We start from the raw sequence: 24050 nt of genomic DNA, 5'->3' as shown, positions 1-24050 counted from the left end.
AATACTGTGCTAAAGACTTCCAATTTGTTTAAAAATGAAGGTAAAGGATTGAATGTTACTAGACTGTAAGAGTTTTAGCTTACAATTGCGTTTTTCGACCATTTCGGTCGAGTCAAAGTTGCCCGAATGTCGAATTTTTTCTATTTATCGCGATTTATATGCAAATATTTCAAAAATTATAAAGCTACGACCATGAATTGTTTTTTGTTGTATTCTACATGAAATTGCACACATTTTTATATACAAAACTCTATGTAACGGCTAATATGAAACGGTGCAAATATTACAACAATGTGACTCAAGAATTTCGGAGATTTGCGGCCGAGATACCGCAAAGAATAAGTTTTTTTTTTTCAAAAATTCACCATAAATCGAAATATAGTGATATAGACTTCCAATTTATTTCAAAATGAAGATAAATGATAGAATATTACTAGACTGTAAGAGTTTTAGCTTAAAATTGCGTTTTTTACCATTTCGGTCGAGTCAAAATTGACCGAACGTCGAATTTTTTCTATTTATCGTGATTTATATGCAAATATTTCAAAAATGATGAAAGCTACGGCCATGAATTATTTTAAGATGTTATTATACATAAAAATTGACACAACGTTTTCTATATATGAAATCATATCTAACGGCTAAATATAACGGGGCTGCAAATATTACGGCAAAGTGACTCAACAAAATTTCGGAGATTTGCGGGGGCAGAGATACGCGTACGGAGGGAAGGAAAAAGTTTTTTCAAAATTCACCATAAATCGAAATATTGTGCTAGAGACTTCCTGTTTGTTGCACAATTAAGGTAAATAATTGAATATTACTAGACTAAGATTTTTAGCTTACAATTGTGTTTTTCGACCATTTCGGTCGAGTCAAAGTTGACCGAACATCGAATTTTTTCTATTTATCGTGATTTATATGCAAATATTTCAAAAATGATAAAAGCTGCGACCATGATTTATTTTTTGTTGTATTCTACATTAAATTGTGCACATTTTCATATATATATAAAACTCTATATCATGGCTAATATGAAATGGTGCAAATACTATTACGACAATATGACGTAAGCATTTCGGAGATTTGTGGCAGAGATTCCATGCGCGGAGAGAAGGAACACGTTTTTTTTCAAAAATTCACCATAAATCGAAATACTGTGCTAGAGACTTCCAATTTGTTTAAAAATGAAGTTAAATGATTGGATATTACTAGACTGTAAGAGTTTTAGCTTACAAATGCGTTTTTCGATCATTCCGGTCAAGTCAAAGTTGACCAACCATCTAATTGTTTCTATTTATCGTGATTTATATGCAAACATTTCAAAAACGATAAAAGCTACGACCATGAATTATTTTTTTTTCTTTTTGTATTCTACTTTAAATTGCGCACATTTTCCTATATAAATCTCTATATAATGGCTAATATGAACCCGTGCAAATATTACGACAATGTGACTCAAGCATTTTGGAGATTTGAGGCAGAGATTCTGAGCGTGGAGGGAATGAAAAAGATTTTTTCACAAATTCACCATAAATCGAAATACTGTGCTAGAGACTTCCAATTTGTTCAAAAATGAAGGCAAATGATTGAATATTACTAGAATGATAGATTTTTTGCTTACCCAAAAATGCCACAATATATATATATACATACATATATTCAGGGTTGGCAAAAACCAATGGTTTTTTTAAAAAACCAAAAACCTTAGTTTTTTTGGTTCAAACCATGAAATATGGTTCTTTTATGGTTTTTCCATTTTTTTTGTGCTACTAGGTGTGGTTTTTTTTATGGGTTTATTTCATTTTTGGGCTACCCAGTATAAAACTAAAGCAATTTTAATGATAATCACACAATTCTGTGGCCCTATATGTATTTGACATACAAGTTTGAGTTTTCAGTCATTTCTCATCTTACCTCATGCTCCTGGTGGCGTGCATTAAAAGATATCTGTGGTTTGCTTAATGGACTTATTTCAAGTGCAAGAGTTGAGAGAATCTTTTCTATTTTGGTTTTGTACACCTCCAAACTCAGAACAGACTGGGAATGGGAATCAAAAAGGCCGGGAAGTTGGATTTTTTTACACAAAGTTTTAAACTAAGAACTATAATGGTAGATGAACCAGACTAATTTTTTTATTTTTTGTTTTGTAGTGTTGATCAAGTTACCTTGACGTTGAAAATTTTTAACTTTATAAAACCAAGTTTTTGTCCCTGAAAAATTATGCATGGTCAGAGGCTATGATTTGGATGAAAGACAATTTATTTTTCTCATGTATTAGAAGTCTTTTTTTTATTATTATTATTCTTTGAAATTGTAGTTTGATTTGATTTTTTTTTACCACTGCTAACATTTGTGGTTATTACCACCAAATGGGGTTTATTTTTGACATTTTTCTTGTTTATTTGAATCAGTCGTTTTGACCTAGGTACTTGAAGTAGATGTGAATAACTGATTTTTTTCTTCATATACCTGTGCTAACATTTGTAGTTTACACTAAATGGTGTTTATTTCTGAAAATTTTTCTTTTATTTGAATGTCCTTTTTACCTATTTCAACTTGAAATGAATAATTGCTCTCTCTCTGAAGCTATGATTAACATGATTGTTTCTTTTTATATAACTAACACCCCCACCCCCCTTTTTTTATCGAAGATATAAAATAATTTACAAATTTCTTTTAACCTAATTATCTGAGGTTCACCAATTGTATGAATATGTTCAGTTACATCAAATGTTATTTTATGGCACGGTAACACATATACTGTAAGATAGTTACAATTCAGAATGTTTTAGTAGGCTAAATAAGTAAACATTAACATTGCCAATTTTATTTGAAAATCCAAGTAACTGATAAAAACACCAAAAGTTGCCAAAAATATATATTACCTAAAATAAAAGTTATAAAGGAAACATAAAGACTAAAAAATATAAAAAAAAAAAAAACATAAAAACCAAAAAAACCATGGTTTTTTATTGACTGGTTTAAACCATGGTAAACCACCAACCCTGAGTAATATTCAATCATTTATCTTCATTTTGAAGCAAATTCGAAGTCTCTAGCACAATATTTAGATTTATGGTGAATTTTTGAAAAAAAAAAAAAATTTCTTTCCTCCGCACGACGATTCTCCGCCGCAAATCTCCGAAATGCGTACGTCACATTCTCCTAATATTTGCTCCTTTTCATATTAGGCGTTTCATAAAGTTTTATATACGAAAATGTGTGCAATTTAATGTAGAATACAACAAAAGATATTTGAAGGTTGTAGCTTTTCTCATTTTTGAAATAATTTCATATAAATCACGATAACTAGAAAAAAACTACGTTTGGCCAACTTTGACTCACCTGAAATGGTCAACAAACGCAATTGTAAGCAAAAACTCTTACCGTCTAGTAATATTCAATCATTTATCTTCATTTTGAAACAAATTCGAAGTCTCTAGCACAATATTTAGATTTATGGTGATTTTTGAAAAAAAAAAACTTTTTCCTTCCCTCAGCGCGCTGATTTTCCGCCGCAAATCTCCGAAATGCGTATGTCGCATTCTCCTAATATTTGCTCCTTTTCATATTAGGTGTTTCATAAAGTTTCATATATGAAAATGTGCGCAATTTAATGTAGAATACAACAAAATATATTTGAAGTTTGTAGCTTTTCTTATTTTTGAAATAATTGCATATAAATCACGATAACTAGAAAAAAACTATGTTTGGCCAACTTTGACTCACCCGAAATGGTAAAAAAACGCAACTGTAAGCAAAAACTCTTACTGTCTAGTAATATTCAATCATTTATCTTCATTTTGAAACAAATTCGAAGTCTCTAGCACAATATTTAGATTTATGGTGAATTTTTGAAAAAAACTTTTTCCTTCCCTCAGTGTGCAGATTCTCCGAAATGCATACGTTGCATTTTCCTAATATTTGTAATATTTGCTCCTTTTCATATTAGGCATTTCATAAATTTTTATTTATGAAAATGTGCGCAATTTAATTTAGAATACAACAAAAAATATTTGAAGGTTGTAGCTTTTCTCATTTTTGAAACAATTGCATATAAATCACAATAACTAGAAAAAAAACTATGTTCGGTCAACTTTGACTCACCCGAAATGGTCAACAAACGTAATTATAATCAAAAATTCTTGACCGTCTAGTAACTATTCAATCATTTGATATCTTCATTTTGAAACAAAGGTTCGAAAGTCTCTAGCACAATATTAGATTATTGTGAATTTTTGGAAAAAACTTTTTTTCTTCCCTCTGCGGGCCGATTCTCCGCCGCAAATCTCCAAAATGCGTACGTTGCATTCTCCTAATATTTGCTCCTTTTCATATTAGGCGTTTCATAAAGTTTTATATATGAAAATGTGCACAATTTAATGTATAATACGACAAAAATATTTGAAGGTTGTAGCTTTTCTCATTTTTGAAATATTTGCATATAAATCACAATAACTAGAAAAAAACTACGTTCGGCCAACTTTGACTCACCTGAAATAGTCAACAAACGCAATTGTAAGCAAAAACTCTTACCATCTAGTAATATTCAATCATTTATCTTCATTTTGAAACAAACTGGAAGTCTCTAGTACAATATGTAGATTTATGGTGAATTTTTGAAAAAAAAATTTTCCTTCCCTCCGCGCGCCGATTCTCTACTGCAAATCTCTGAAATGCGTATGTTGCATTCTCCTAATATTTGCTCCTTATCATATTAGGCATTTCATAAAGTTTTACATATGAAAATGTGCGCAATTTAATATAGAATACAACAAAAAATATTTGAAGGTTGTAGCTTTTCTCATTTTTGAAATAATTGCATATAAATCACGATAACTAGAAAAAAAAACTACATTTGGTCAAATTTGACTCACCAGAAATGGTCAAAAAACGCAATTGTAAGCAAAAACTCTTACCGTTTAGTAATATTCAATCATTTATCTTAATTTTGAAACAAATTCGAAGTCTCTAGCACAATAGTTAGATTTATGGTGAATTTTTGAAAAAAAAACTTTTTAACGGTCTCATCCGCGGCCCCGAGATTCTCCGCCGCATATCTCTGAAATGCGTACGTCACATTCTCCTAATATTTGCTCCTTTTCATATTAGGCGTTTCATGAAGTTTTATATATGAAAATGTGCGCAATTTAATGTAGAATACAACAAAAAATATTTAAAGGTTGTAGCTTTTCTCATTTTTGAAATAATTGTATATAAATCACGATAACTAGAAAAAAATATGTTTGGCCAACTTTGACTCACCCAAAATGGTCAAAAAATGCAATTGTAAGCAAAAACTCTTACTGTCTAGTAATATCCAATCATTTATCTTTATTTTGAAGCAAATTTGAAGTTTCTAGCACAATATTTAGATTTATGGTGATTTTTTGAAAAAAACTTTTTCCTTCCCTCAGCGCGCCAATTCTCCGCCGCAAATCTCCGAAATGCGTACGTCGCATTCTCATAATATTTGCTCATTTTCATATTAGGCGTTTCATGAAGTTTTATATATGAAAATGTGCGCAATTTAATGTAGAATACAACAAAAAATATTTGAAGGTTGTAGCTTTCCTCCTTTTTGAAATAATTTCATATAAATCACGATAACTAGAAAAAAACTACGTTTGGTCAACATTGACTCACCCGAAATGGTCAACAAACGCAATTGTAAGCAAAAACTCTTACCGTCTAGTAATAATCAATCATTTATCTTCATTTTGAAACAAATTCGAAGTCTCTAGCACAATATTTAGATTTATGGTGAATTTTTGAAAAAACTTTTTCCTTCCCTCAGCGCGCCGATTCTCCCCCACAAATCTCCGAAATGTGTACGTCGCATTCTCCTAATATTTGCTCCTTTTCATATTAGGCGTTCATAAAGTTTTATATATGAAAATGTGTGCAATTTAATTAGAATACAAAAAAAAAATATTTGAAGGTTGTAGCTTTTCTCATTTTTGAAATAATTGCATATAAATCACGATAACTACAAAAAAACTACGTTTGGCCAACTTTGACTCACCCGAAATGGTTAAAAAACGCAATTGTAAGCAAAAACTCCTCCTGTCTAGTGATATTCCATCATTTATCTTCATTTTGAAACAAGTCTCTAGCACAATATTTAGATTTATGGTGAATTTTTTTTTTTTTTTTTTGTTTTTTTTTTTTTTACGTCCGCGTGTTATGAATTCATGCATCATTTTGTGATAATATTTTCTATGTTGCTTTTATCATTTTACAATGTTATATACCAAAATGATCGCAATTTAGTGTACATTACAACGAAACAAAAATTAACTCGTTACCTTTGACCGTTTTGCATACAGCGCGATTTGAATACAATTATATATGAAATTTTGTATTCGCGCTATCATATATCGCATTATTTATATATGATAATGATAATTTTTTTTCATTTCTTATGGTTGCATACTAAACTTCAGGCAATGACAAAAAAAGGAGCCAAAAACGAACTCTTAATCTTGAAAACTAAGCACGCTGTGATTTTTTGAAAAAAATATTTTTTCCACTTCCGCTCTCACTCCGAAACCCCCCGGCACACGGAAGATGATTTTTAATATACCGCTTCGGCGTTTAAGGGTTAACCTATCGGACGCATACTTTTCCTCTATCCCAAGGGCATGTGCCCGTTTAAGACCGGTAAACCGTCCTCAGACGGTTTCTTGGTTTCTAAATGACGTCCTTAAATTAGCTTGAGATTCTAATAACTATTCATGTTCTTACTCAACCCTTCTTAGAAAGAATCTATTTTTAGTGGCCCTGGCTTCAGGGCCCAAAATATCTGAACTATCGGCTCTCTCCAGAAACCCAGGCCATGTTGAGTTCCTCCTGTCAGGCGAAGTCCTGCTTTCACCGGACAGGCAGTTTCTGGCTAAAAACGAGGATCCACAGAATAGGTGGACGCCTTGGAAAATTCTTCCTCTCACGGAGGATAAGTCACTGTGTCCTGTCCATACTCTTAAGACATTTATAGCCAGGACTTCTCAAACGACTTCAGGTCCTCTTTTTATTAAAGAGAAAGGAGGTACAATCACATTAAAAGGCATCAGGCAACAAATACTTTACTTCATTAAACAAGCCAATCCGGATTCTGTTCCACATGTTCATGACATCCGAGCAGTTGTCACCTCTATTAACTACTTTCAGAATATGAACTTTGAGGACCTGAAAAAGTATACAGGTTGGATATCGCTGGCAGTTTTTAAGCGCCACTATCTAAAGAACTTGGAGGCCCTTACATTTCCAACAGTGGTGGCAGGAAGCAGAGTCTTCCCCGAAGAAAGGGGTTGACAAACTCCCTTAATTTCCCTTCTGTTAATTCTTTTCCTAACACACTCTCCTACCTACCTGACTCGCTCGTACTCCCCACCAACCTCTTCCCCAGGCCAGGCTAGACCTGTCTATTCCGCCACCGGAGCTTGTAAATAATGTTAAAATTTAGTTGGTAGAGCCACAGTGGCCTCACCAGATATTCTTTACATAACTGTCAAGTTTATTCAGATGCCTATGGTACATTACCATATTATATTGTTGTATTAATAGTTTTAAGTATGTTAAGGTCCAAATTTATTAGTTTTTAAGTAATATTGCATAGCAAACTTCAGTATTAAATAGTCTTATATTTGAACTTTACTCTGGGTTTTATTAACCCCTATTATATGAAGGTATCTGTTTAGCTTGGATGGAATTCTCTGTTATGTTTTCACCGGCAGACACAAGTCAAACCCAGAAAAGGGATTTTGACAAAGGAAAAATCTATTTCTGGGGGAGGACCTGTGTCGCCCGGTGAACCCAACCCTTTCCTTTTCCTTTTTACTTTCCCCACCCTGGCCAATCCAAGCTTGAAAGGCTATTCCAGGAATGAAGGAGCGCATGGGTATTAGTAGTAATAGCAAGAGGAGATTGCGGTGGGGTTCGTTGTGACGGCTCCCATCGCGGAGGGGGGATTTTGGAGAGGGAATCTTCTAAGTGGCAGAGGTCCTGTGAATTGTGGTTTCTACATCGCCCCTTACTTATACCGACACCCTTCCAGGTGCTCGCGCTGAGGGTAGTAACTTCAGCATAACATGCTAGCTTTTCCTCTGGTATATCTAGAGTTTATTTATACTTGAAAAATGAGCTAAAGGGATTTTTCACCGGGCGACACAGGTCCTCCCCCAGAAATAGATTTTTCCTTCGTCAAAATCCCTTTTATAGTGCCTCTTATCGAAAATCCCTGTAGATATGCTGCTACCCTTATCCCACTTATTCGTAAGTATATAAGGCTGGGAAGCATCATAGTTAGTGACGAGTGGGCATTGTACAAGAGACTTGGTGAACTCGGATATCAGCACCTGACCATAAACCATAGCGAGGCTTTTGTTGATCCAAACAATCCACAAATTCACACACAGAATATCGAGTACTTGTGGAGGGACATTAAGTCCTATGTCCTTAGGTCCGGCGCTCGAAAAGAATATTACTGGCAGTATCTCTCCCGCTATGTGTTTATTAAGTCAGTAGCAGATCATCAACAGCTCCTTCACGCCTTCTTCATTGCTGCTGGTAAACTCTATCCTCCCTTGGATCATACCTCCCAGCCTGGACCCAGTGGGGCTTCCACTTCCTCAACCAATGTTCACAAGGGTGCTGTTGCTACCTCGCATCTGGAAACAGACTCAGACTAGTAAGGTAAGGAAAAAGAAAAAAAAAAAAAAAACCACAGGAGGTATGGAAGCAAAGCCCCCGGTCAGAGATCACGGCCAACTATGGGGGTACGGGGGTAAAGCCCCCGATCAGGTAACACGACCAGCTAGGGTAAGTTATGGTATGTTAGGTTAGTTTGGTTCCTTTTAAAATAGATTTCCTTAGCGAATCCCTTCTAAAATATATGGATCTCTAATAACTTACAGTCTGTGCAGAGTTATTGCTTAGAACAAATACTGCCATCCCACCCTCGTCCATAGCTATAATACAGCAAAATAATAACCATTAAACACCCATAGATCACGTTATTTTGGTATTTTTAGGTTGTATTGGTGCCTTGTTATCATTACCATTTCTGCATAGAAAACCATTTTTTCTGGTAGTTTTCTTGTTGTTTAGTTGGATTCTGCCCATTATCATCTTCTGCAAATCACTTGTTTTCTGTTATTTCCTCCAGTGCATCGCCCATTTTCTGTTTTCCCCACCCACAAACATGGTTCCCACACTGGGAGGGAGCTCCTTTGATGTGATTTGTAAGGCAGTGGTATTATTATTATTATTTGTTTAAGCAGCCATTTCTGACTAAGTCCAATCTGCTGCTGTGATTTGTAAGGCAGTGGTAACAGGAGAACTATACAGTTGCAGAAGATAATGACATCAGAACACAACAAAACAAGAAAACTACCAGAAAAAATGGTTTTCCATGCAAAAACGGCTGGCGTGAGTCTTCCGAAAAATTACCCTTAGAATTACCACAATATCAATAACCGTTTCACAGGCTATATATGCAAGATTGTTCAAATAAGCGCTAGGAAGGCTGGGAAAGACATGGTCGTCATGAGAGTGACAAAATGTTCCAGTCACGAAGAGACGCCATAGGGTAAAATACCAAATGGCACAACCACCTTCCTAAAGATCAGAAATGATGGCCTTAATTTGTGACTTGAGAGAAAAAACTTACTTCGGGAGGAAAGTATACAGGTCTTGAGGTGTTGCTTCAATAATCGCTGGATCTCGACTAATGTCTATCCTGGGTTAGCCTACAGGATGTGTTACCAACCTTAAATACTTTCTTGGGAAGGTAGTCATGCTACGGTAGAGGTCAGGTGGCGATTTGGTATTTTACCCTACCTAGATAGCTATTGGAATTAAAAACTGCCTTGAACACATCTACCTATCTATTTTAGTACAAAGACTTCACATGCTTATTTTAGCTTGTATGGCATATTCATATAGTAGGGTAAAAAAACCGCATGGTACAGGGGTGGACCATGTACGATCAATGTGTACAACCCCAAGAAAAGTACATTATAACGCGTCCTGGACGACCGGAGTAAGAGGTCTTTAGCTCCGTTTCTCACCAACAACAAGTCACGTCTGATGCCCATCTCCGATGTCAGGACGCGTTATAATGTACTTTTTTTGGGGTTGTACACATTGATCGTACATGGTCCACCCCTGTACCATGACGTTTTTTACCCTATTTCGCCGTGTTTAGTACGAGCCCCTGGGGGTTAATTACCGTCCGAATAAATATTACTTAAAATTCTTGTTCAGGAGGTAAAACTGCACAGAAAAACAGCACCTGCCATAGCCTAGGCCGCCGCGGAATAGTAATAGCTAGTATAGGGTTAGATCTACCGAAAAAAGTGGTCTTTCTGCGAATGGACATGTCACCGTCCGGTTGTTTACCCTAATATTAAAAGGGGTATCCAACCCATTTAGGGCCCTGATATCTAGGCCTACCCATAAAATACCTAAACTAGGGTCAAATCTGCCCCATACATTGATCCCCTTATGGGGGGGGAGGAGGGTCACCCATCCAAATTAGAACGGAGCAGATACAACAGGTTTAACTTACCTAGTATAAATTCTCCTTTTTAATCTCTGTTCCACGGCTTAATATATAATTGTTTTTATTCTCAGGAAGTAAAAAACAATTATATAAGTTTAAAATGCGCAAATACGACGTATTTTCTGCGCATTTGTGAATAAATGAGGCGAAAGTGAGAAGGGAAGTAGTAGTAGTAGTAGTGGGTGGGATATGCCTTTGAAACGGCTCCCTTGCTTCTTTTATTCCTCCTTTGTTTGTGCTTGTTTGAGCTTCTCTCTGAAATACCACATTTCTTTTATAAAATCTTTCCTATTCTCCACTTCCTCCCTCATTAGTACTACCAATAAGAGTATATTTGCTACTAATTCCTCTTTATTTTCTTGATATGGTTGCTGCATAAAGCTATATCTATTTCTAATCTCATTGTATGCTGGACAGTAAAGTAAGAAATGTTCTAAATTTTCATTTTGTTCCTCACAGTATAAACATTTTGTATCTTTTCCTTTTATCCTATTTCTGTCATTTAATCCTAGTATACCTAGTCTGGCCCTACTGATCAGCATTGTTTTTTCAGTGTTGTCATACCAGATTTTTTCTCTATGTTTTTTTTCTATTTTCTGTAGATTCTTAATGTTGACTTTTCATTCATTTCTTTCTGCCATGTTTTTCTGTCCCAATTGTTTATTATTTCTTTTAACAGTTTGTCTTTAACTACTTCAATTTTACTTAAGTTTATGTTTAGTTCTTTCATATACTCTTTTACTTGCATTATCCAGGTTTTTTTTTTTATACTGATCTATGGTTATCTCATGTAGGAGCCTATTTCCACCATTCTTCAGTTTATGTTTCAGGTAGAATAGATTATTCTTGATATCTCTAGATTGGCAGGAAGAGGCCCCTATTTCAGATCTTAACGCACAACTTGCTGTGTAACTTGGCGCTTTCAAAATTGCTCTATATACTTTATTGTCTATCTTCTGAAATTCATTTATTGTTTTCCTGTCAAGTTTCATGACTTTCATGGCATACATGAATAATGACATCGCTAGTCCTTTCCAGTACAATTTTCCTATTTTTACTCTGCTACAGCTTTTATTGATGACTGCATTAGCCATATTTGCCATCTGCTTTGCTTTAATTTGGGCCCTTTTTATCTGTTCTCTGAAGCAGTCTTTCATGTTGTTGATTGTTACTCCTAGGTATTTAATATTCTTAACTATTTTTATTCCTTCTATGTGCTCCATATTCTCCACATCATCGATACTGTACCAGTCGTTGTATATATTAGTATGTTACTCTTGTCCTTATTTATGTTTAGGCCACATTCACTTGCGATTTCCATAAGGGTTTTTATTGATTTTGTTATTTCTTCTAGTGTGTGTCCTAGTATTAATCCACCACCGCATATATACGCCACTAGCCTTATTACTTCATTTCTAAAACCTTCTGTTGTATTTTCTAATTTTTCTATTTAAGGTACGTTATTAATAGAAAGAATATGGTTGTGCCATTGCATCCCTGTCTTATTCCATTAGTTACATTTAGTACTTTTTTTTCTGTATTTTTAAGGCATAGGCTTGTTACATCATTTGTATATATCTTTGCAACTGCATTTATTACTTCTGCATGCAGCCTATATTCCATCATGACGTCAATGAGGTTTTTTTCTATTAACTGAGTCAAATGCTTTTTGGAAGTCTATTGATACTACAAATAATGGGTCCTTTCTTCTGTACGTTTCTTGTATGCAGTATTGTAAGATATATAAATTATCGATTCCTCTCCTTTGTGCGGTAAAGCCTGATTGCAGTTCATTAATTTTTCCTATATTGCTAATATGTTTTTCTATTTTGGTTCTCAGGATCCACATGAAAATTTTATATGATGCATTTGTTAGAGCAATTGGCCTTAGATCTTTGACTGTGGGGTTTTCTTTCTTGGGCATAAGTGTTGTTTTTTACTTAAACCAGCTTTTCTGCGTTTTCCTGCCCTTCAGTATGCTGTTTGTTAAACATTCTGCAATTCTTTTTGAAGGTTGTTACTCCTTTGTAAGAGTAGTTCGAACAGAACTGGCTTCATTCCGTCTGACACTCTATGCATGTGTTCTCTTAAAGATATATGGTATTTCATCTGCTGTTCCTAATCTTTTCACTATTTCTTCCAGTCATGTTTGTACTGTCTTTCTTGCTTTCATTCCATACTCTCTTATTTTGTTTTCTTTTTTTTGGTATATTGTTTCCCAGAATTTTACCAGCTCTTTCCCTAGGGTTTCGTCCTTCATCTCTTGCTTATTTTCATCGAATAGTCTTATCCATTCTTTTTCTGATGTGGTCTTTCCTCTCAGCATGTCTATATATTCCAAGATTTTCCTGTGTCTGTTTTTATCATTCATTATCTCATTTCTAATCTTTTCTTCATATTCTTCATATGCTTTCTTTATTATTATCTGTACTTTTTGTTTTTGTTTAAGATATGCTTCTTCATAGTATCTTTTTTCTTCTATTCTTGTGGCTTTCCTTTTTAATTTGTTATATATCCTTCTTTGGCTTATTTCTTTCATTTCTTTGGTGACCCATACTGGTTCTATTTCTCTTGCTTCCTCTGTTTAACCTTGTTTTGATTATCTTCTCTAGGTTATTTGCTTTTGCTTCACTCATTGTTTCTTCCAACTGGGTTAGATCTCCTTTTCTGTCTTGTTGGCTTACTTTATACTCTATATATTCAAGGTATTTCCTGGTAGACTCTTCTGTAACTTTCAAATATTTGATTTATTTTGTTTCATTTCTGAATGTTTTCCTTACTTTAGTGTTCATTTTGAATTGGACCTTTATGAGGTGATGGTCTGATAGATCATATTCATATTTTCCCTCATCTATCTCCATACATTCATAGTTTTTATACATATTTTGGTTGACTAGGGCAAAGTCTATAGCACTGTTCTGATCTCCTCTACTCCAGGTTATCTCTCCTTTGCAGCTGGGATCTCCATTTAATAGCGTTAGGTCATATTTTTTCATTAGGTCCATAACGTATTTTCCATTTTGGTCAAGTTCTTGTGTCCCTATGAAACCTAAATGCCCATTGAAATCCCCAAGGAAAATCACAGGCAGGTCTGTGGCCTTCTCTATTGCTACATGTAAGGCGCTTTTATTTGTTTATTTCTTTCTTTATCATTAGTTGACATGTAGACCAGAATTAAGTTGAATATTGCTGTTCTATAATTAACCTTTACTATTGTGACGGGATCACAAGCTAGAAAAAAAAAAAAAAAAAAAAACATGTGCAAAACCCTCCCCACATTAACCTAAACGATCCACCTGCCAAAATCCACCTTCAGTCACACTTTCTTCTTAACACAACAAAAACGGCAGGACAATTGACCTACACCTATACAAAAACAAAACAAAAAAGCAAAACACGTGTACCTACCAACACTATACAAAAACAAAACGAAATCACAAAAACATGTACTACTTACCAACACTCCAGATACTCCAGGCTTTGCTGTGCTGTCTGCCGTTGAGGTCGCAGAGATACCAACCACAACAACAAAAAAGGAACAAAACAACAAAACAGGAACACAACCACAAACCAACAACAACACCCAAAGACCACAACTCAACAAGAAACACAACCACAACCTAACAACACAGCAAACAACACAACCACAACTTCACACATAACAACAAAAACTCAACAACACAACAAAAGACCAATGCACAAACAATTACCAACAAAAAAAAAGGCAACATACACTCCCACTAACAACAACCCTCAACTACAACAACTCACATATAACAATAGGAACTCACAAACAACTCAACAAAGACCTCACAGCACAACAACTCTTAAACAACAACATCAACTGACAAAACAACAACTGAACAACAAACAAAACACAACTTAGCTGACTTTCAATTCCTCCAATAAACTGCTGTCCAAACCACTTATCAACACCAGCTCTCACCAAAGACTAACTCAAAAAAAAACTCACTGCAGTGTTCCCAAATCTTCAGAAAGAAAATATGCTAGAATTGTTGTGAAATCATGCTAAACAGACCAAAAGGATGCTAGATTTATCATTGTTTTATGCTAGAATTGTGCCAGATTTTAGACTAGTGGTCAACTAAACATTAAAAGGCTAGTGATTAATTAAAACGACAATAAATGTTATTTGGCATTTTAATATTGATTAATATATATAGTAGAGTAAAACAATGTTACACAAACATTCCTCAAAATAATAATAAAAATAATAATATGAGTAAAACAATATAACAAAAACATTCCTCAAAAATAATAATAAAAAAAATTCATAATTCTCCTTAAATTCAGGTTCATCATTTCTCAAAATTGAAATAAAATTACTGTTCTTTTTTTGGAAGGACTGAAATGTTTCTGAAAACAAAATTAAATTAGATATCTCTTATGCCCACTTACAGAATCTGCAACTGTGGATATATATTCTTTGTACCCACTGCTTTAAGTATCTCAATTGTTGGTTCAAATTTAACACACCCAGTTTTCTTTATTCCCTCCCCACTTACTATCTCATTCGCCAGGGTACTGTTTTGCAGTCTGTTTCTTTTCTCTGTCTTTTTAAGTTTACCATTGAAAATATTCTCTCACAGTCGGCATTTGGCACAGGAATGGTTAACAGTGCTTTAGCAAGTTTGGATACTAGTGGGTATTTGCCTGTCTGACATATTTTAGACCAAAAAGTCTCTGTGTCAATGCCAGCATTCTACGAGAGAATATTTTGTGCATCATCACTTAGCAGAAGTAATCGCCATTCATCTTCTAATTTTTGTTCATCTTCCTCACTGACAAAGTTAGGAATCTTGGCAGTGATACTTGCTAGAGACATATTGATATTACTCCCACGTACAAGTTCCTCTGGATCAAGGACAGAACAAATTTCAGAAAGAAATGTATCACTGAGAGGTAAGCGCTTCTGCAGCTGAGAGGCTAGTTCTACCAAAAACTGAAGCAATCGATCGAACATGACATTAGTATACCTTCCGACTGAGACTGATTCAGCAGTGAATGGTATGGCTGATGTCAATTAGACTACTCAATAGCCTGCATTTATTGAAAGAATGCATTTGAATATTTTTTCGTATTCTGATTAAGCTGTAAAGTTGGAAATTATGAAATATGCGTTTGTCAAGAGGATTATGCAAGAACTATGCTAAACACTGCAGAATTATGCTAGAAAATAAATTATGCTAGAATTATGCTAGAAAATAAATTATGCTAGAAAAAATGCTAGACACTTAATATGAGGCAAAATTATGCTAGAAGCATACAATTATGCTAGATTTGGGAACACACACTGAAACTCAGAACTGATCTCTACCAGCAGACAACCCAGCCAGAACTCACTAACAGCCAATACAGTCGTTAACTATCCAAACAGCAATTACACACTCTCTCTCTCTCTCTCACACACACACACACGTTGTCAAATGGAACTCCATAACTCCTCCATACTATTAGAATGTCTTTGTGTTTCGACTTTTCTTTTTCCATCTGGCCTCCTCCTTTGGTGTCGTCTTCATCTCTCATTGAGTCTACCAGGCAAATAGAAATCCAGTGTTATGTCTAATTTAAAAAGATCTTTAATTTTCAGGGACTACTATTTTTACAGAAAAGGATAATAGATATGAATTAAATTAAAAATGTCGAAGCAGCATAAATTCAAACTAAAAATGAATAGATTAAACCAGGGAATAATTAAAGCTTTGCACCTCACAATATAAACAGTGTAGGCGGGGTGTGTCTGTGCCCGGAACTGTGTTGTGCAGCTGAGCGCTTAGGAACCAGGTAGCAAGACAGATCTTAGAGACGCCTCCCAGTCGGAATTTTGATTGAGTTAAAAGGTAAGACAAGGTTTATTGGGCCTATGGACTCCAATACCTCATGACACATTTTTTCCGACAGATTTCTCGCCATTTACAACGGTCCCATTGAAGATTTCAACAGGAAGTGATTGTTGTCAGGTTTCCAAGCCTCTCGAGTCCAGGGTACCTTAGTAGTAGTTGACACTTGATGGTGTGAGAAAAGTTGCACAAGAATCGAATTCATTCTGGCTGGAAACTGTTAGACTGGTATCATTGACAACGCCAAGAAAACTTCGTAAAAATAGGTAGTATAGCTCTGTTTGCCATGCACAGATCAAAGTCTGCTGACTCGTATAGGGGCTAGGTACAGGACCTAAGCTAGCCTAAGGAGTTCCCAGCAGGTCAATTAGGTATTGTTCCTACACGAGATACAAACCACGGTCCCTTATAACAGGATATAGGGTAAAAAACCGCATGGTACAGGGGTGGACCATGTACGATCAATGTGTACAACCCCAAGAAAAGTACATTAGTATAACGCGTCCTGACACTGGAGTAGAGGTCTTTAGCTCCGTTTCTCACCAACAACAAGTCGCATCTGATGCCCATCTCCGATGTCAGGACGCGTTATAATGTACTCTTTTTGGGGTTGTACACATTGATCGTACATGGTCCACCCCTGTACCATGCGGTTTATTACCCTACATATACTACTTGCGGCGGAGCCGGAACACGGTCGGTAAATTCTAGAATAAGGTGATTAGGCAGTAAGGTAGTTGGGTAAACGACCACACAGCGATGTCTAGTAGTAGCGGCCACCTTCCCGAAAAAGTGCTTTTGGGTAAACGATCGAATGGCCACCTGACGACCACCTCTACCGTAGCGCAACAACCTTCGCAAAAAGGAAGGGGCTATTTTGCCTGTTCCGGTAAAATAGACAAACATGATTCTATGCTTATTTTGCTGGTTCTGGTAAAATAGATCCAAGGTTATTTCATTAAATACTACTATTTCTATTATTAATGCCAGCAAGGCCAAAAAAAATACAAAATGGATTTAATAAGAAGATTATTTAGCCTATATTTATAATTTTTAAGACAATTTTGAATCTTTCAATACTAATTGTTGAAACATTAAAACCATTTATTTATAATTACATATTTAAAGAAATGCATCTGTCTCAAATATTCAGGCATTACAGTCTCTGCAAATCCAAAACTTGTCCTTGGGTCTACACCTTCTCTTCGATTTTGGAGGCAAAGTGACATTGTTTTACGTAGGATTAGCAGGTTCTGGAACTGCACAGGGCTCTGGAAGTGTAGTTGGGGAGCGACTACATATCTGCGGACGATCAATTTTTGTGGGGAAAAATCTTAAATAAAGTAACTACATGTATAATGCATATTTGGAAATGAGAAGGGGAACAGTATAGGGTAAAAAACCGCATGGTGCAGGGGTGGACTATGTACGATCAATGTGTACAACCCCAAAAAAAGTACATTATAACGCATCCTGACATCGGAGATGGGCATTAGACGCGACTTCTTGTTGGTGAGAAATGGAGCTAAAGACCTCTACTCTGGTGTCAGGACACATTACAATGTACTTTTCTTGGGGTTGTACACATTGATCGTAAATGGTCCACCCCTGTACCATGCAGTTTTTTACCCTAATTGCTAATAACAACGTTTTTGTAGTTGACCCAGGGAAAATAAAGCCTAAAAAACCTCAAACGGTAAAGGGGGACCCAGTGGGAAACCAGGGTTTTGGGTGGGGGGAAGCGGCCTTGGACTTTCACAGCGCCCAAAACTCTCAATTCCCGGTTTTGAGACCCATACCCTTTACCCTGAATACAAAAATTTGACCCTTTACTCTGCTTTCAAGGTTGATGTAGGCTAAGGTAGCCTAGGACCCTTTACTTTGCAGAACTTTTGAACCACTAGCCTACATGTAAAACGTCTAGCCTAGGCTACCACTAACCAACATTAAATTAGATACTAGGACCTCTTACTTTGCATACATAACTTTGAACCACTACTTTACATGTAAATGACAGATTAGCCTAGGTTACCACTAACCAGCATTACTGATAAATTAGGTGTTAACGGTGAATATGTTTATGTGTGCTGTCAGTAAGGCTGTGGCGGAACGGCGCTTTGCGCCTTATCCGCATATTTAAAGATTCTTGGCAAGCACGGTATGTTCTGGCAAGAGGTAATGTTGCACTGTGCGCGCTAACCACAGGGGTTACAGTAAGGCCATGGCGGAATGGTGCTTCGCGCCTTATACGCATATTTAGAGAGTCTTGGCAAACACGGTATGTTCTGGCAAGAGGTAATGTTGCGCTGCGCGTGCTAGCCACAGGGGTTGCAGAGAATTAGCCACCATACATACGAAAAAAAACATGACTAGCCTAGGCTATAAATCCCCCCCATAACTGTAACATTAAACACCTTACTCGTTCACCACGGCCTTACTGTTTGAACAAGTGCTTCAGCACTGGCTTTGAACTAACCAAAAAATAGTTTAGATACAAAATCCGGCATCATGCATTTTCCTACGTGCCCACCGTCGGGCCGATAGATCTGTCCGAACACGTGCTTCGGTACTGGCTTCGAACTAACTGAAAAACTAGTTTACGTACAAATTGCGTCATCATGCATGTTCCTACATGCCCACCGTCGGGCCGATAGATCTGTTTGAACACTTGCTTCGGTACTGGCTTCGAACTAACCGAAACACTAGTTTAGGATAACAAAAATTAATATACAACTTACCTTATTCAAATTTCAAAGTCACTGCTGTGTGACGACCATGAAGGGGTACTTTTCAAAAAGTGACCCGTGCCAAACTGATACCTTCTTACCGCTGTTTGTACAGTGCTACATGTAAATGGGTTGGCCTGTGGCCTTGCTGGTCCCATCTTTCATGAAACGTCGGTTCCCTATGTTGCACGTTGTACATAACCCCAAATAGTCCCCAAGTAAACCTTTCCTATACAACCACTTCATAAATTTGTCGGTGTTGGGTAGGAACTCGATCAGAATACTAATACGTATACAAATGCGTATAGTTATCGAACTCGTCTGCTGTTACACTTTTAGGAAATAATACTTCGTGTGTTCTATCCATGACGGTGGTGGAGAACGGAAAGGGCGAATTCTGTGAGTGCAGGTATGAGTGTCTGATTCATATTCATGGGACAAGTTTTTATTGGTTGGAAGGAAGTTAATCCATGTCCCTTGGGAATGACCTGGGTCAACCTGATACAGGATTGGTTTGATTTAAAATTCCCTCGTTGGGGGCGGGCCGACGTACAGCGCCTGTCCGCGGCCAACTCAAGAACTACGGGAGCTCTGACCGCCGTGTCACCGTTCACATCAAGTGAGTACTTAGAAAAATTTACGTTTCACGGGAAATATCGGCGGATGGTATTTTGGTGTAAATTGGTCGGATAAGTGACTTTTTGGGTATATTTTGGAATTCTGGACAACTTTTATTCTATGCATTTAGTTATTTGGGGTAATGGTTTTGGAACTGTAGGATCTGTCTGTGGATCTGTAAACTACCCGGTTCTGTTTCATCTTCAGCCGCAGGTAATTCTGTATCGGTAGGAATTAAATAATCATTCTGCATATCTGGCAAAACATCCTGTTTTGTGTATTCAGTCATGTTGAAGTTATGGTCAATTGGCGGGCCTGTGAATTTGGTGGTAGAATCCTGCTCATAGCTTCCACAACTGCAACCTGTTTTCCTGCTTCCCACATCTTTGCTACATCCTCTAACACACAGTCTTTGCTCATAGTCTTGGCTATACTCTGAAGCTAAGGAAGCCAGTTTCTGCCCAAGTAGAAGAGCCCTTATATTAGTTAAAAAGCATATTTGTCTAATTTACCAGGACCAGTAAAATAAGCTTAAATAGCATATTTGTCTATTTTACCGGGACCGGTTAAATTAGCTTAAAAACCATATTTGTCTATTTTACCGAGACCGGCAAACTAGCCTATTCGTCTCAAAAAATATCTTTCAACACTTCCTGTAACCCAGGATAGACTTCAGCCACTGTTGGAATGTTTGCATCTATTTACAATTGAACGAAGAGAGGTGGGGGATGTAGTGCTGGTGTTTGAGGGATCTTCTCTCATTTCAGATGGCGGGCCCCTTGGATGCGACAGGAGTATCCTCAATTTTTTAATCATATTTTCTTTCTTTTAGAGGCTAACAGTGGTGATAGTGATTACAGCAGTAGATAGTTGGATGTCCCTTCTTGTTAGCTAATCCTAACTTTGGAATTGTACCTGTAACTCGTAGCATGCTGTGGTATTGGTCCTCGATTGTGTGTACTGTTCCCCTGCTGAAAATCATATTCATTTGCTGATGTTATCCTGGAGTTTCATCACTGGACAACAGCTTCGACCCAGGGTTATTAACGTTACTTCTGCTGGTAAATGTGCCTTTTCCTGTAGAAATCTTGCAAAATTTGGAGAGGAAGAAGTCGAGGAGGAAGAGAACTCCTCAAGTGTCGTCATCTTCCATTTTGTCATCGTCATGAGCTGGCAGAAAAAAATACTGACGAAGTTAAAGCAAAGCTGAATACAACAGACAAAAAACCAACTAAAGAGGCTACATCACTGACTTCAGCAAGCAATTAAATAAAAACGGCGAAACCCCTGCATTGCAACAGTCACTTGTGTGTGAATTTTTAAAATATAGAAATTCCGTGCTAGGGCTGATCGTTGGCTTAGTAATTGCTTGGTAAGTATATTTATAAAACTTCATTTGTTCCCACTCGATATACAAACCACTGGTCCTTTACAATAGGAATTACTTAGGCGTAGCCTGGACACGGCTGCTGAATTCTTCAAACAAGGCGGTTCGGTAGTTAACCACTGGTTCCATTGGTAGTCTCTCTGACTGGATGTAAACATTCCAATTTACTTTCGGCCGGTTTCGGGGAAGAACGTGTTCTTCACAGCTCTCTGCCCGACTTGTTTGTTATTTTCTTCATCTTCTATCCCGGTGAGATTATTCCTTTTTCTTTTGAATATTTGTGGATTGCTTGTGCTATAATGAATTCCCAACAAATCCTAGATTTGCAGCCTTTGTTGCCCTCTGCCCCCAGCTGGCGCTGCCCTGGGGTAAACGGCAAGGAGTACAGAAAGATCTGTGCCTCATTCGAGGTAGATCCTCTCTCCTTTTGTGCCTCTGCCAAGGTGTGAGTGTAATGGAGATATCATGTATGCGGAGTGTTCCCTGTGTCTGCTGCTTAGTGGGGGAAGTTTGAAGGGAGGAGGAGAGGTATGTGAGGAAACCTAAACAAACCCTAAAACATGGTGGGGAGTAATTCGCCCCAACCACTCTTAATATTGCAAACCCTTCTTCCTCGTACCTCTCCCAGCAACCATCCCACACTCTCTGCCACCCCTTCAGGGGAGGCCTCTCTCTCTCTGCTTCCAGGCATGGTCTTCACTTGGATTCGTGGGGGTTCCCTTGGTAGAAGCACTGCTGGCTAATCTGAACCGTGCATCCAACAGCACTGCTACCCACTCCATAGTCACTACCACCATGGCTACTGTGACCCAGCCCGGCTACCATGCGCCTCCACACCCCACAAGTGTGACGTCTTCCCTGGTTGGAGTCCAATACCATCTGCCGTCAACCAACCTACTGATGCCTCCTCCACTTGGTTTCAGAATACCATTCATTGGCAGTGTCGAGGCGTTCTTCCTCCTCCTTTGTCACCTTTGGATATGTTAGGGATGCCAGCCATGCCTGCCGCGGAACATGCACTAGAACCCTGCCCCATTCCTGCGCCTGTCTTTGTTGCCGACTCTGCTCCTGCTCCTGCTGATGTTCCTTGGTTGGCCCTGACCACGATCCTGTAGAAGCTGTATAAAAGGAAGTCGAAGAAGAGATCAAGGAAGGTGTTGTGGTCTTCGTCTTCATCTTCGTTGTCATCGTCTCGCCTCCCGCTTCGAAGGCTTCACAACCTAAGAAGAGGAATGGAGCTTCTCCGCCCCCTAAGAAGCCTCACCTTGAAGCTTCTAAGGTTTTGTGTCCTCCGTCCGTGTGGGAGGCAGTTGGCTATCTCGTCGGCTCTCCCACTCCTTCAGGAGAGGGAACAGAGACTGCCCTCAGGGGCTAGAGTCTCAGGAGCCTCTGGAGCTCAAACCAAGGTTTGTCGAACCTAGGTTTGTCCTCCACTCCCTGGTTCAAAAGGTGCTACTGGCGGGACCGGGGCCATGTTGGAGACTCGTTTGCGAGTTGGTCCGAATGAACAACCTTCCAAGGGAAGTCGTACATCCACAGTCAGTGGCTGGGAGTCAACTCTCCGTCACGACAGTGGCATGGGGTGAGAGAAGGGATGAGCCGCAGCTCAAACCCACCAGCAAATACCAAGACTGGTTCTTCGTCAGGGGCCATGGTTGATGTCCCTGTCCCTCGGGATAAGGCGTCGGGAGAGGCAAAGAGGAGGTCCTCTGTTTAGACCTCTTTGCTAGAAGCTTCGGCCTCAAATAGTGCTGGATGTGTTGTGAGGATGATGCTCGTTCTTGCCAGGCATAGAGCAGCACTGCTGCTAGCAAGGGTGCTGTTCTCACCAGCACTGCTACCAGCACAGCAAGAAACTAATGCATTCTCCTCGAGAGAACATATTGTCATGCAATCGCGCTCTCCTAGACCCACGTGCTTGTCACTACCACAGGTTGGTGCAAGCGTGCAGCTTTCATTTCTTGCCATGTTTCAGTCTTGGGTGTAGGTCAGGGAAGGTTAGGTTCTCCGTCTCGTCAGGTGGTATTCCAGGAGTGGTCTTGCCTCTGCTTCTTCTGCTCAGGTGTATTCGAAGGATGCAGATTGAGAATTTTTGTCGAGGACGACGCGGAGTTATTAAGATTCACCTGATTCGCTATCAGAGTAATTGAACACGAACGAGAATCGAATCATATAATATTCGGTTCAAGAATGTAATTGAACGAGAACGAGAATCAGATTAGATTGGACTTCAGCATTGTGGACTGTGTAGGCTTGCCAGCGGCATGATCCAATATTGTATGGATCTTCATATTATCGTATTGTAAATACTAATGTAGGTCATATGTTAGTTCAGGATTCGATCATTCAGCTGATGGCTTATGCGAGTTACCTCGCCATATTTAACTTTCTTGGCCGAGGTAAATTGAGGATATAGTTATTCCCAAAGCGCTTCTTGGCCCTGATTGGCTGGCTTGGGCTGACATAACTAAGCCTCCTTCCCCACCTATTCCCATTGCTTTCGCCTTGCAGTGGTCAAGTGGAGTAAGGCGGTCTTTTAACTATCACATTTTAACATAGCTGATAATGGTACCTTGTATCACATTAATCAGAAATCATAAGAATTTGTACATTTAATTATTTTCCAAGAATGTTCCTTCTGGTAAAGGAATTCGGTAGTATGACGTTTTCATCAGTTTAGCAGACGAATTTCCGTTAATAATTACATGATGCCTCACGTCATTTACAGTTACAAAATAATTACCAGTTGCATCATCAAATTACATGTAACATTTTATATTAGATAGTTTAAAGATTTAAACTTAAATTACCTTGAAAATGTGTAATTGATTACAATTCAATGGAATTACAATTACAAGTTGCCGTTAATGCATAGCCCTACTTGGTGGGAG

At 37.7% G+C, this 24050-nt stretch overlaps 2 protein-coding genes across 3 annotated transcripts in view; both read right to left on the bottom strand.

Moving 5' to 3' along the window:
• Nucleotides 1-10759, bottom strand: part of LOC135200174 (zinc finger protein 883-like) — a 38487-nt gene extending 27728 nt beyond the window's left edge. For both annotated transcript variants that reach the window (XM_064228535.1, XM_064228534.1), the window contains exon 1: nucleotides 10574-10759. The gene's annotated coding sequence lies outside the window, so the exon portion shown is untranslated. The remainder of the gene's footprint in view (nucleotides 1-10573) is intronic.
• LOC135200175 (gastrula zinc finger protein XlCGF17.1-like) overlaps nucleotides 1-24050 on the bottom strand; it is a 235793-nt gene that overhangs the window by 81873 nt on the left and 129870 nt on the right. The gene's annotated exons all lie outside the window — the stretch shown is intronic.

This window comes from Macrobrachium nipponense, chromosome 26 (genome assembly GCF_015104395.2).
Source record: "Macrobrachium nipponense isolate FS-2020 chromosome 26, ASM1510439v2, whole genome shotgun sequence".
In the NCBI taxonomy this organism is placed as follows: domain Eukaryota; kingdom Metazoa; phylum Arthropoda; class Malacostraca; order Decapoda; family Palaemonidae; genus Macrobrachium; species Macrobrachium nipponense.
Note: the sequence above shows the minus strand (reverse complement) of the source record. Positions and strands in the feature narration are given on the sequence as shown.